The sequence below is a fragment of the Balaenoptera physalus genome, assembly GCF_965194825.1.
Source record: "Balaenoptera physalus genome assembly, chromosome: 17".
Lineage (NCBI taxonomy): Eukaryota > Metazoa > Chordata > Mammalia > Artiodactyla > Balaenopteridae > Balaenoptera > Balaenoptera physalus.
Window position 1 is genome coordinate 16,099,542 of NC_138895.1, and position 10,747 is coordinate 16,110,288.

The following is a 10,747-nucleotide window of genomic DNA, read 5'->3' on the forward strand; positions in this document are numbered from 1 at the left end:
TCATATGCACTGTCCTAGTCAGGGTTCTCCAGAGAAACAGAACCAATAGGATATATATGGATACCTGTCAGAGGGGATTTATCATAAGAAGTGGCTCATGTGGTTATGGAGGCTGAAAAGCCCCACCATCTGCCATCTGCAAGCTGGAGAACCATGAGAGCCTGTGGTGTAATTCTGTCCAAGTCTGAAGGCCTAAGAATCATGGGGCTAATGATGTAAATAATGATCTGAGTCCAAAAGCTTGAGAACCAGGAGCACCAATGTCTGAGGACAAACGAAGATAGATGTTGTAGTTTGAGCAGAGAGAGCGAATTTGCCCTTCTTCTGACTTTTTGTTCTACTTAGGCCCTCAACAGATTGGATGACGCCCACCCACACTGGGCAAGGCATTTGCTTTACTCAGTTCACCAAATCAAATGCTGATCTCTTCAAGAAACACCCTGACAGACACTCCCAGGAACAATGTTTTACCATCTATCTGGGCATCCCTTAGCCCAGTCAAGTTAACCCATAAAATTAACCATTACATGCACCTATATACTTTCACATTTACTTCAAATACAAATAGAATGCTTCCCTTAGACTAGTGGTTCTCAAATGTTAGTGTGCATCAGAATCACACGGAGGCGCCATTAAAACAAATTACTGTACACCATCCACAGAGTTTCTTTTCAGTAGGTCTTAGGTGGGGCTTGAACTTTGTTATGTCTAAGAAGTTCCTGGATGTTGCTAATGCTGCTGATCTGCCCATCCGGCTTTGAGAACTGTTGCTGACTTCTGATGGCAACCGTTATATATCACTGTTAATAACTAGTTCTAAAATAGCCACTAGAGGGCAATGGAACCACAGACAAATTGGATGTGCAGCTTAATAGGTTCCCTGGTTTATGCTCTCAGTTACAGTATTGCCACAAGCCATAAGAAAACTGAAGCCAAACATTAATTTCCTGTACAATATCTTGAGGCTCATTCTCAACTGTAATATAAATCAAAGCTTGTCTTTATGATTGCGGGGGTCATAGAAGTATAATGCAGTTCTAACTCTGGCTGATGCCTGTTTTGTGATCACAATTAATTAAAAGTTGGACTTTTCTAGGTGGGCATTTGCATATATACCTAGTAGTTTTGGGGGTTAACATGAACAATTTGTGGTTTCCCAAAGAGACTACATTTTGATAATAGGTTTAGTTTGTTATGGAGATAATTCTATACTCAAGTGGTATTTATTGTTTTAAGACATGCACTTTTCATTGTGTGAAAGTGAGACCTAAGTACTTTTTAAAAAATATTGAACCTAGTATACACTAACCTCAACTTACAGAACATAAAGATTCACAGAGTACAGGGAATTTGTAATTCTTTTCTCCTAGATATATTGTTTGATGGTACAAAAGGACTAGAGAAAAATCAAAAGATGTAGTTTGCACGTTGTTATGTTTTCTTTTTCCTTTTTGCTTTGAAAGCCCAAAGACCTGAGTTTGATTCTGTGCCTTGACATTATTACCTGGATGACCTTGATGATTTAATCTCTCTAAGTCTCAGTCTCTATATATGCAGAGCGAGAATTATATAATACAACTATCTCTCTGGGCTGCTGTGAAAAATCAGTGAGATACTATATATGATAGTATTTTATAGATTGTAACCATCTCTGAAATTTTCTATTTTTGACATACTTCCACCAGCATGCAGTATATTTTGAACTTGGTTTTGATGCCATTATTATACCTTTGTAAAATTGCTTCCACACATATAAAATAGCAATACTCATATAAAAAGTTTGGAATTATATGGCAAAGAAGTTTAATATTTTTGCATGTAACATCTTAGTTTTTCATTAGTTTTTTCTTGTGTGGTAAGTATTGTTCCTGATATGTAGAAAATATAATCTACAGGGACTGCTAAATAAAACTAGTTAGTACTGAAATCAGGATGAAGCTTAAATTGCAAATCATTTTCTGGCCTTTGGAAGTATGCATGAATATGTGTGTGTGGTGTGTAGATGTGTGCATGCACTTAATGAATGGTAGGATTTCATTAAATATTTGTTGGTAAGTATTATTTCTCTTATTTTTGGACCACAGAACCCCTTAGTTATGGTTGCTTTAAGATTAAACATTAGTTTTACTTATAGTTTTTGTTATGTGTCTAACAGTATGCTTGCTAACTAGAATATAAGCTTGTATAGATTGGGGATTATGTTTTTGTGCCCCCTTGGAGGTCTTTGCATAGAGTTTTCAGGAGTTTCCAATAGCAACAAAGTACTGTTACTTTTTGTGAACCCCTGGAAAAGTGAATATATCTCATTCCATAGACTACTAGGAAAGTCATCTGATTCCTCTTTGGAGCAATTAATCAATCCAGCAGTTTGTACTTCTGAGCACTGTCTATGTATTCAGCACGGTGGTAGGATAAGGCTTAGTAAATACCTGTTTCTTAATTGATTGATCACCACTCCGGAGAGTGATTTGTGTGTTTTGGTGGTCTATGGATAAAAAGCACTTTTTAAAAAATTGTGGGAAAATTACTGTGGTAGTCTGTTCTTTTTTTTTTTTAACAGCTTTATTGAGATATGTCACATACAACTCACCTACTTAAAGTGTACAATTCAGTGTTTTTTAGTATATTTACAGACATGTTCAACCATTACCACAGTCAATTTTAGAACATTTCCATCACCTTAAAAAAAACTTCAGTACCTTTATCACACCTGTGATGGTTAATTGGTGTGTAGATTTGGCTGGGCCAGAGTATCCTGATATGTGGTCAAACATTATTTTGGGTTTTCCATGAAGATGTTTTTAGATAAGATTAACATTTTAATAGGTAGACTTTGAGTAAAGCAGATTGTTCTCCATAACATGGGTGGGCCTCATCCAACCAGCTGAAGGCCAGAATAGAGCAAAAGACTGACCTCTTCCGGAGCAAAAGGGAATTCTGGCCTTTGAACTTGAACTACAGCATGAGCTCATCTTGCTTCTCCAGCCTGTTGGCCACCCTTCAGATTTTGGACTTATCAGCTTCTATAATTGCATGAGTAAATCCCTTAAATCTTTTTCTATATATACACATCCTGTTGGTTTCATTTCTCTGGAGAACACTAACTAATAACCCACCCTCCCCAATCCCGGCCTCCCCATCTTCCCTTCCACTGCTCCCAGCCCTAGGCAACCACTAATCTACTTTCTATAGATTTTCCTATTCTGGAATTCCATGTGAATGAAATCATATGTGGTCTTTTGTGATTGGCTTCTTTCATTTAACATAACATTTTCCAGGGTCATTTATGTTGTAGCATGTGTCAGTGCTTCATTCCTTTCTATGTATAATAATATTCCATTGTATGAATATACCACATTTTGTTTATCTGGTTGTCCGTTAATAGATGTTTGGATTGTTTCCACTATTTGGCTATTATGAATAATGCTTCTATAAACATTTGGTACAAGTTTCTGTGTAGATGTATGTTTTCATTTCTCTTGGGTATATACCTAGGAGTGGAATTGCTGGGTCATATGTTTAATTCTTTGAAGAGCTGCCAGACTGTTTTTCAAAGCAGCTGCACCATTTTACACTCCTGTCAGGAGTGTATGAGGGTTCCAGTCCCTCCACGTCTTTGCCAACAATTGTTATCTGACATTTTGATTTTAGCTATCCTAGTGGGTAGAAATGGTATCTCATTGAGGTTTTGATTTGTATTTCCCTGATGATGAGTAATGTCAGGCATCTTTTCATACAGGTATTATTGGCCATTTGTATATCTTCTTTGGGGAAATGTCTATTCAGATCTTTGCTCAGTCTTTAACTGGGTTATTTGTCCTTTTATTATTGATGTGTGAGGTTTCTTTATATATTCTAGATTCAAGTCTCTTATCAAATATATGATTTGAAAATATTTGCTCCCATTCCTTGATGGTGTCTTTTGAAGCACAAAAGTTTTGAATTTTGATAATGTGCAATTCATCAATGTTTCCTTTTGCTACTAATATTTTTGGTGTCATACCTAAGAATCCTTTGCCAAATCCAAGGTCGTGAATATTTGCCATTATGTTTCCTCCTAAGAGTTTTATAGTTTTTGTTCTTACCTTTACGTCTTCAATCCATTTGAGTTATTTTTTGTATATGGTGTGAAGTAAGAATCCAATGCCATTCTTTTGCATGTGACTATCCACTTGTCTCAGCACCATTTATTGAGAAGACTAGTCTTTCCCCATTGACTGGCCTTGGCACCCTTGTTGAAAATTAGTTGGCCAAAGAGGTATCGGATTATTTCTGGACTCTCAATTCTATTCTATTGGTCTGTATGTCTGTCCTTGTGCTAGTACCACACTGTTGTGATTACTGTTGCTTTGTAGTAAGTTTTAAAATTGGGAAGTGTGAGTCTTTCTAGTTATTTCTTCTTTTTCAGGGTTGTTTTGGCTATTCTAGGTCCTTTGCAATTCCATGTGAATTTTAGAATCAGCTTGTCAAAGAAGTCAGATGGGATTCTGATAGGGATTGTGTTGAATCTATAGATTAGTTTGGGAAGTATTGCCATCTTAACAATGTTAAATCTTCCAGTCCTTGAATGTAGGATGTTTTTCTACTTATTTAGATCTTTAATTTCTTTGAACAATTTTTTTATAGTTTTCAGAATGTAAATTTTACGCATTTGTTAAATTTACTCCTACGTATTTTATTCTTTTTAATGCTATTGTGAATGGAATTGTTTTCTTCATTTCATTTTCAGATTGTTCATTGCCAATGTATGGAAATACAACTGATTTTTGTGTATTGATCTGGAATCCTGCAACCTTGTTAAACTTATTTATTGGTTCTAATAGCTTTTTAGTGGTAGGATTTTTTAGGATTTTCTATATACAAGAGCATGTCAGCTACAAATAGAGATAGTTTTACTCCTTCCCTTCAAGTTTGGATGCCTTTTCTTTTTCATGCTTAACTCCCTTGGCTAGAACTTCCAGTACAGTGTTGAATAGAAGTGGTAAGAGCAGACATTCTTGTCTTGCTCCTCATTTTAGGGGGTAAGAGTTCAGTCTTTCACCATTAATTATGATATTAGCTGTGGGTTTTTCATAGATGCTCTTTATCAGGTTGAAGATGTTTCCTTCTATGCCTGGTTTGTTTAATGTTTTTATCATGAAGGGGTGACATATTTTTTTCACATTCTTTTGAGATGATTATGTGGTTGAGGTGATTATGTGATTTTCGTTTTTTGTTCTATTGATATGATGTACTACCTTAATTGATTTCAAATGCTAAACCAACCTTGAATCCTTGGAATAAATCCTACTTGGTCATGGATCTTCTTTCTTCTCTCCTTCTGGTACTGCCTGTATCTGTATGTTGGTGTGCTTAGGGGTTTCTCACATTTCTCTGAAGCTCTGTTTATTTTTCTTCCTTCTTTTTCCTCTCTGTTCTTTAGCTTACATAATCTCTATCAATCTGTCTTCAAGTTTACCATTTTTTTCTTCTGGTAGTTCAAATCTATTGTTGATCCCTTCTAGCAAATTTTTTATTTCAGTTATTGTACTTTTAACTCCAGAATTCCATTTGGTTCTTTTTAAAAAAATTTCTCTCTCTTTATTGGTATTCTCCATTTGGTACAACACTGTCAGTATTCTTTCCTTTATTTCTTTAAATATGGTTTCCTTTAGTTCTGTGAACATATTTATAATCGTTACTTTGAAAAGTTTTTACGTTGAATCAGGCATCTGGTTGCTCTCATAGGAAGTTTCTGTTGCCTACTTTTATCTTTTTTGGAGTAGGGGGTTATAATTTCTTGTTTCTTTGCATGCCTCATAATTTTTATTGGTAACTAGACATTTTAGATAATATGTTGTAGCAACTTTGGGCACTGGTCTCTTCATTCTGGGGCTTGTTATTGTTATTTGCTTGCTTATTTGTTTAGTGATTGGCTGGATTATTTTAGTGAAGTCTATCCTTCCCCACCCTCCACCCGCAGTATTAAGCCTCTGATGCTGTTAGGCACAACTTTAGGTTTGCCCACAGTCACCTTGGGATGACTGCAGCTCTCGTAGGGGTCTTTTCCACTCTGTCCCTGACCACACTCAGCTGTTAAAACTCTACTAAGTGTTGGCTGGTTGCTCTACTTTTTACAAAAATGCCCTGGAGCATAAATTGCTCTACAGATGAATCCAATCAAATTATGGCTTTTTGGACAGAATAGTTTCTGAGATCAGTGTTTGATATTTGTTCTGACCCCAGAAAGACTCCTCCTAGCTGTCTTATTCCCCAGCTCTCTCTTCTGCAATTTAGCCAGCCTACACTTTAAGCTTTTTCTTTATTTCACACAGAACTCTCCTCCCAGGTGCCTTTCACCACGGCCTCCACTGTTCTTGAGAGTGCTCTTAGGTTAATTTCTCCAAGCTCTGTTGCAAAGGAAGTCAGTTTCTATGGGAAGAGATCAGGAGCTATCTGTTGATGACTGCTTCTCCCCCAGGTAAAATCTCTGAGCCAGGGCCCTGGAGCTGAGGTGGGAGGGACAATGGCAAGCCTCTCTGTGTGATATCCCCACTGCCTCAGTTCCATAAATGGGAGTGGGGTGAAAGTAGGGAGACCCCACCTCTTGACTGCGCTTGCCTGAGACTTATCCCCAGCAACAGGCAGCTGGGTGCAAGATGAGGAACACTGAAGTCTTGCTAACTCTCAGGAAGAAAGCGCTAAGAGGGAGCCCTGTGTTCCTGGCTGCAGGAGTCTTGAGTGTAGTGTCTGCTTCGTTGTGCCGCGTGTGGAGTGGGGAGAGTGGTCTTGATTCAAATACCACAGATTCTCACCTTTCTTCTAGAAACTTTCTTAGGTTTTCTTGAATAGGTGTTTCTTCATTTGCTGTTTACACTTAGGACCACTTCCAGAGGCTTTAATTGCTTGCTTTTTAATAATTCTCACAGTTTCACTAGGGAGTGATTCGGTGGAGCTCTTCATGCTGACATGCCACTATTCACAGCAGTGTGTTGTTCTTGACAACTGTCCACTAGCCTGACATTACGAAGATTCATACAACTCAAGCCAATAAGAGAGTCCCTTGATTCATTGTGGGAATTCAGGGCCCTCAGGCACCCATTTAAACATAACTCTTCTTCATATGGAGCTGCTCAGATAATTTGAATCCAGGATGCTCTAGGAGACCCAGCTCCCACTTAGTTCTTTCTATCTTTCTAAACACTTTTCTATGATACAGTGGTAACATTTTTTGTCTTTCACTAATAACAGCTGTATTTAGACAGTGTCCTTTTTAAGTCAGTCAGTCTTGATGACATAATTTCTTGGGCTTGAGATTAGAGTAGTTCAACAGTTAGCATTTTAAGTTGTCGCTCACCCTCTTGTTTATATTATCAGCAATAGCCAAGCCAGCAGGCTTGGGCAGTGCAGTTAGAGTAATAGCAGAGCACTGCATGTGTGGCCTTACCCTACTGGCACTTCACATGGAGCTGCCTGGCTAGTCAAGAGGCAAATCCCTGATTTTCTGGCCTGTGTTACTTGTGATTGTTAGGGATGAATTATGTAGAGGTCTGTCTAGCAGTTTGTGACAGGCAGAGATCTCTGAGTTTCCACTGCTAAATAGTGATGTGTAAACAAAAAGGGCAGAAGCCCTTTTTAACTGTATTGTATAGGGAAACATAAAATTTCTATTTCTATCACGGAATATACTCAAATATCTTAAATCATATGTATCATTCTCTCTATAAAGGAAAAGATACTTTGCCTACCTAGAAAGCAAAACTGAGTCAGTTAAGGACTTATATAACAAGGAAAGATTTAAAATAGTTAGAGATAGTTTTAACAAATTTGGCAATATTGGTAAGAGACAGAATTCTTAGGTTTATGCTAATCACTCAGATCTGATTTTTCTACATCTTTCACTGGGATTAGAAAATCAAACGTCAAGAAAATTTCCCACTCTTGGTTATAATATGCAAACGCCTGCTTTCATTAAATACTTCATCCCCTCCCTTTTCATGATTAGTACATTTGGGCTATATACGGACTTCCAAAAGTGTTTAGAGTTAAAAGTCTTTTCAATTTTCAGTTGAAATGGGTTTGTTGTTCTGCCAGAATTGTCTTGCCAACTGTTTTCTTTTTGGTAATGAAGAATATAAGCTTTTATCACAGAATTTTTCATCCAGCTCAGGTCCATGCAATATACAACTGAATGTGTATTGGCCCAGGTACACTAAGTGTTGTTAACAGGACTCACTTCTTCAGGAAATAACAGCTATTTTAAAAGGGGAGTGGAGTACAAGGAAGGGAAGGAAAAAGAGAAAAAGGAATCACTTTTCTAAGGACATAGTTCAGTCATGGGATATACGCAGATGAGATTTTTTTCCCCTTTTTATTGTGAGGAATGTTTGAAAATCATCTGTCTGACAGATCGTACATCATTCTTAACCTTGTCCTTTTAATCCAACAGTAAATAGAAAACAAATGTTATTTTTTTCCCCTGGAAGGTATGATCATGACATCTTGCAACTTACATTTTTAGTAAGTTAAATTAAAGATAATAAGCTATTTTTCGTTCTGTCATTGTGTAGGAGCGGGACAGCATTCCAAGGAGTTGTTTTAATTACCCTATCGGTATGTACTGTGACATCTGGTGGCATTGGTGAGCTTACCTGATGGACCACAAAGAACCCTGATTTATGAACCCATAATTGGGTTTCCAATAAACATTTGTCAAAATAATGTATTAGTTCAAACCAAAGCCTTCTTTATTTATTCATATAAAAGAGCACTTAACTTTCAACAAAGAATTACCTATCATCAAAAACACTCTATAAAGGAATCAGATTTATGAAGACACTATTCTAGAGGGTGACTGCTCAAAGACTACAGCTTATTTTAACTCTTTAGAGGACTTAGTGTTCTAACTTGCTTGTTTTCACCATATTCCTTCATATTTTCAAATTCAAATAAAGTAGATTTTAGTATTCACTTGTTAAGGTACTTGTTACAAAATGAATCTAGTGACTTAAAAATACTTATTCAGTTATGAATCTTTAGCAGGTATCATAGCTACTTCAAATTCTGTTATGACAATATATATCCATTCTTATTCAATTTACTTCTAAGTAAGAGCAAAACATACACTGCCCTCATACTAGTTTGTAAATTGCTAAGGCTTCTGATAAGGGAATCATCATTGATCTTTATTTTAAATTTTACTTGTTTACTCTTTAACAGATTAGTCTTTGTTCCTGTTGGAGTTTCACATCAATAGGTAAGATATGTTATTTACATAGCATGTATGCCTTGGAGCCTTCACTTTGTACATTATTATAAAGCACCTTATGAAGCATTAGTCTAGTATTTAAAAGTCATTATCCTCTTTTTTGTTATGGTATACATAACATAAAATTTACCATTGTAACCAGTTTTGAGTATACAATTCAGTGGCATTAAATACTTCACAATGTTGTGCAACCATCATAACTACCTATTTCCAGAACTTTCTCATCATCTCAAACAGAAACTCTGTACCATTAAACAGTAATTCTTCATTCCTCCCTCACCCTGCCCTGGTAACCTCTATTCTATTTTCTTTATGAATTTGACCATTCTAGGTATCTCATGTAGTTGAATCATACAATATTTGTTCTCTTATATCTGGCTTCACTTGTAATGTTTTCAAGGTTCATCCATATTGTAGCATACATCAGAATTTTATTTCTTTTTATGGCTGAATAATATCCCATCATATGTATATACCACATTTTGTTTATCCATTCATCTGTCAGTGGACACTTGGGTTGTTTCCACCTTTTGGCTGTTGTGAGTAATGCTACTATGAACATTCATGTACAAATATCTGTTAGAGTCCCTGCCTTCAACTTTTTTGGAGTGGAATTCCTGGATCATATGATAATTCTATGTTTAACTTTTTGAGGAACCTCACTATCCCCTTTAAAAATTTATTAAAAGTGTCATTCCTTATGCTAAGTATTGGAGTCATCCTAAGTCATGATATTATTTGAAAAAGTTAATTTATAAACAGGTTAAGTTCAGCTGTTCACATCAATAAGTATTTAAAGAACATTGATCATGTTCCAAGTAGAGTTCTAGCCATTGAGGTCACAAAAATAAATAAGATAAGGTCCCTGATCTTAAGGGATCCTTATAGTCCCCGAGTCTTAGGAAATTCAGTCACTAGTAATATTCTCAAGTCTTCTGTGCTTTATTTATTTGAGTTACGAACCAGAAATAAGTTTTTCATGCTCTTGTTATCCTTTTAAGAAAAAAATATAGAGGCACTACTGAAATTATGAACCATATGTGGTGGATTTTGGGTAAAGAAAGGTTGATCCTGAATAATCTTGTGATCAGATCCAGAATAATTTTGTGATTGGAGGATGTAAAAAGGGATTTACATGAAGGAATCTCAGCTTGGGGTCTGTGAGAAAAAGATTAGAGAGGGAAAGTTGTGGGATGTAAGGTAAATTAAGGGATTCCCACTGGTATATTCTCTACCTATAATTTGGGGGAAAGCTTAATACATGTAGGGGTGGAATATGGTTCACCACTGCTTCTGAAGAATGGTGATTAATTTTGAAAAATGTCCCGAGGCAGTGGTCTTGCTTACTTATACTTGGTCATGGGACCTTCTGGGCCTTTGTAGGATAGAGCAGGGATCATTCAGCTGAAGTTCTTTACGAACCTATGGGTATCCTGTCAGTTTGTGCTCTGCTACTTTTCAGCATTTCTAGAGATTTTGGTTTGAGGTCAGAATCCCCCT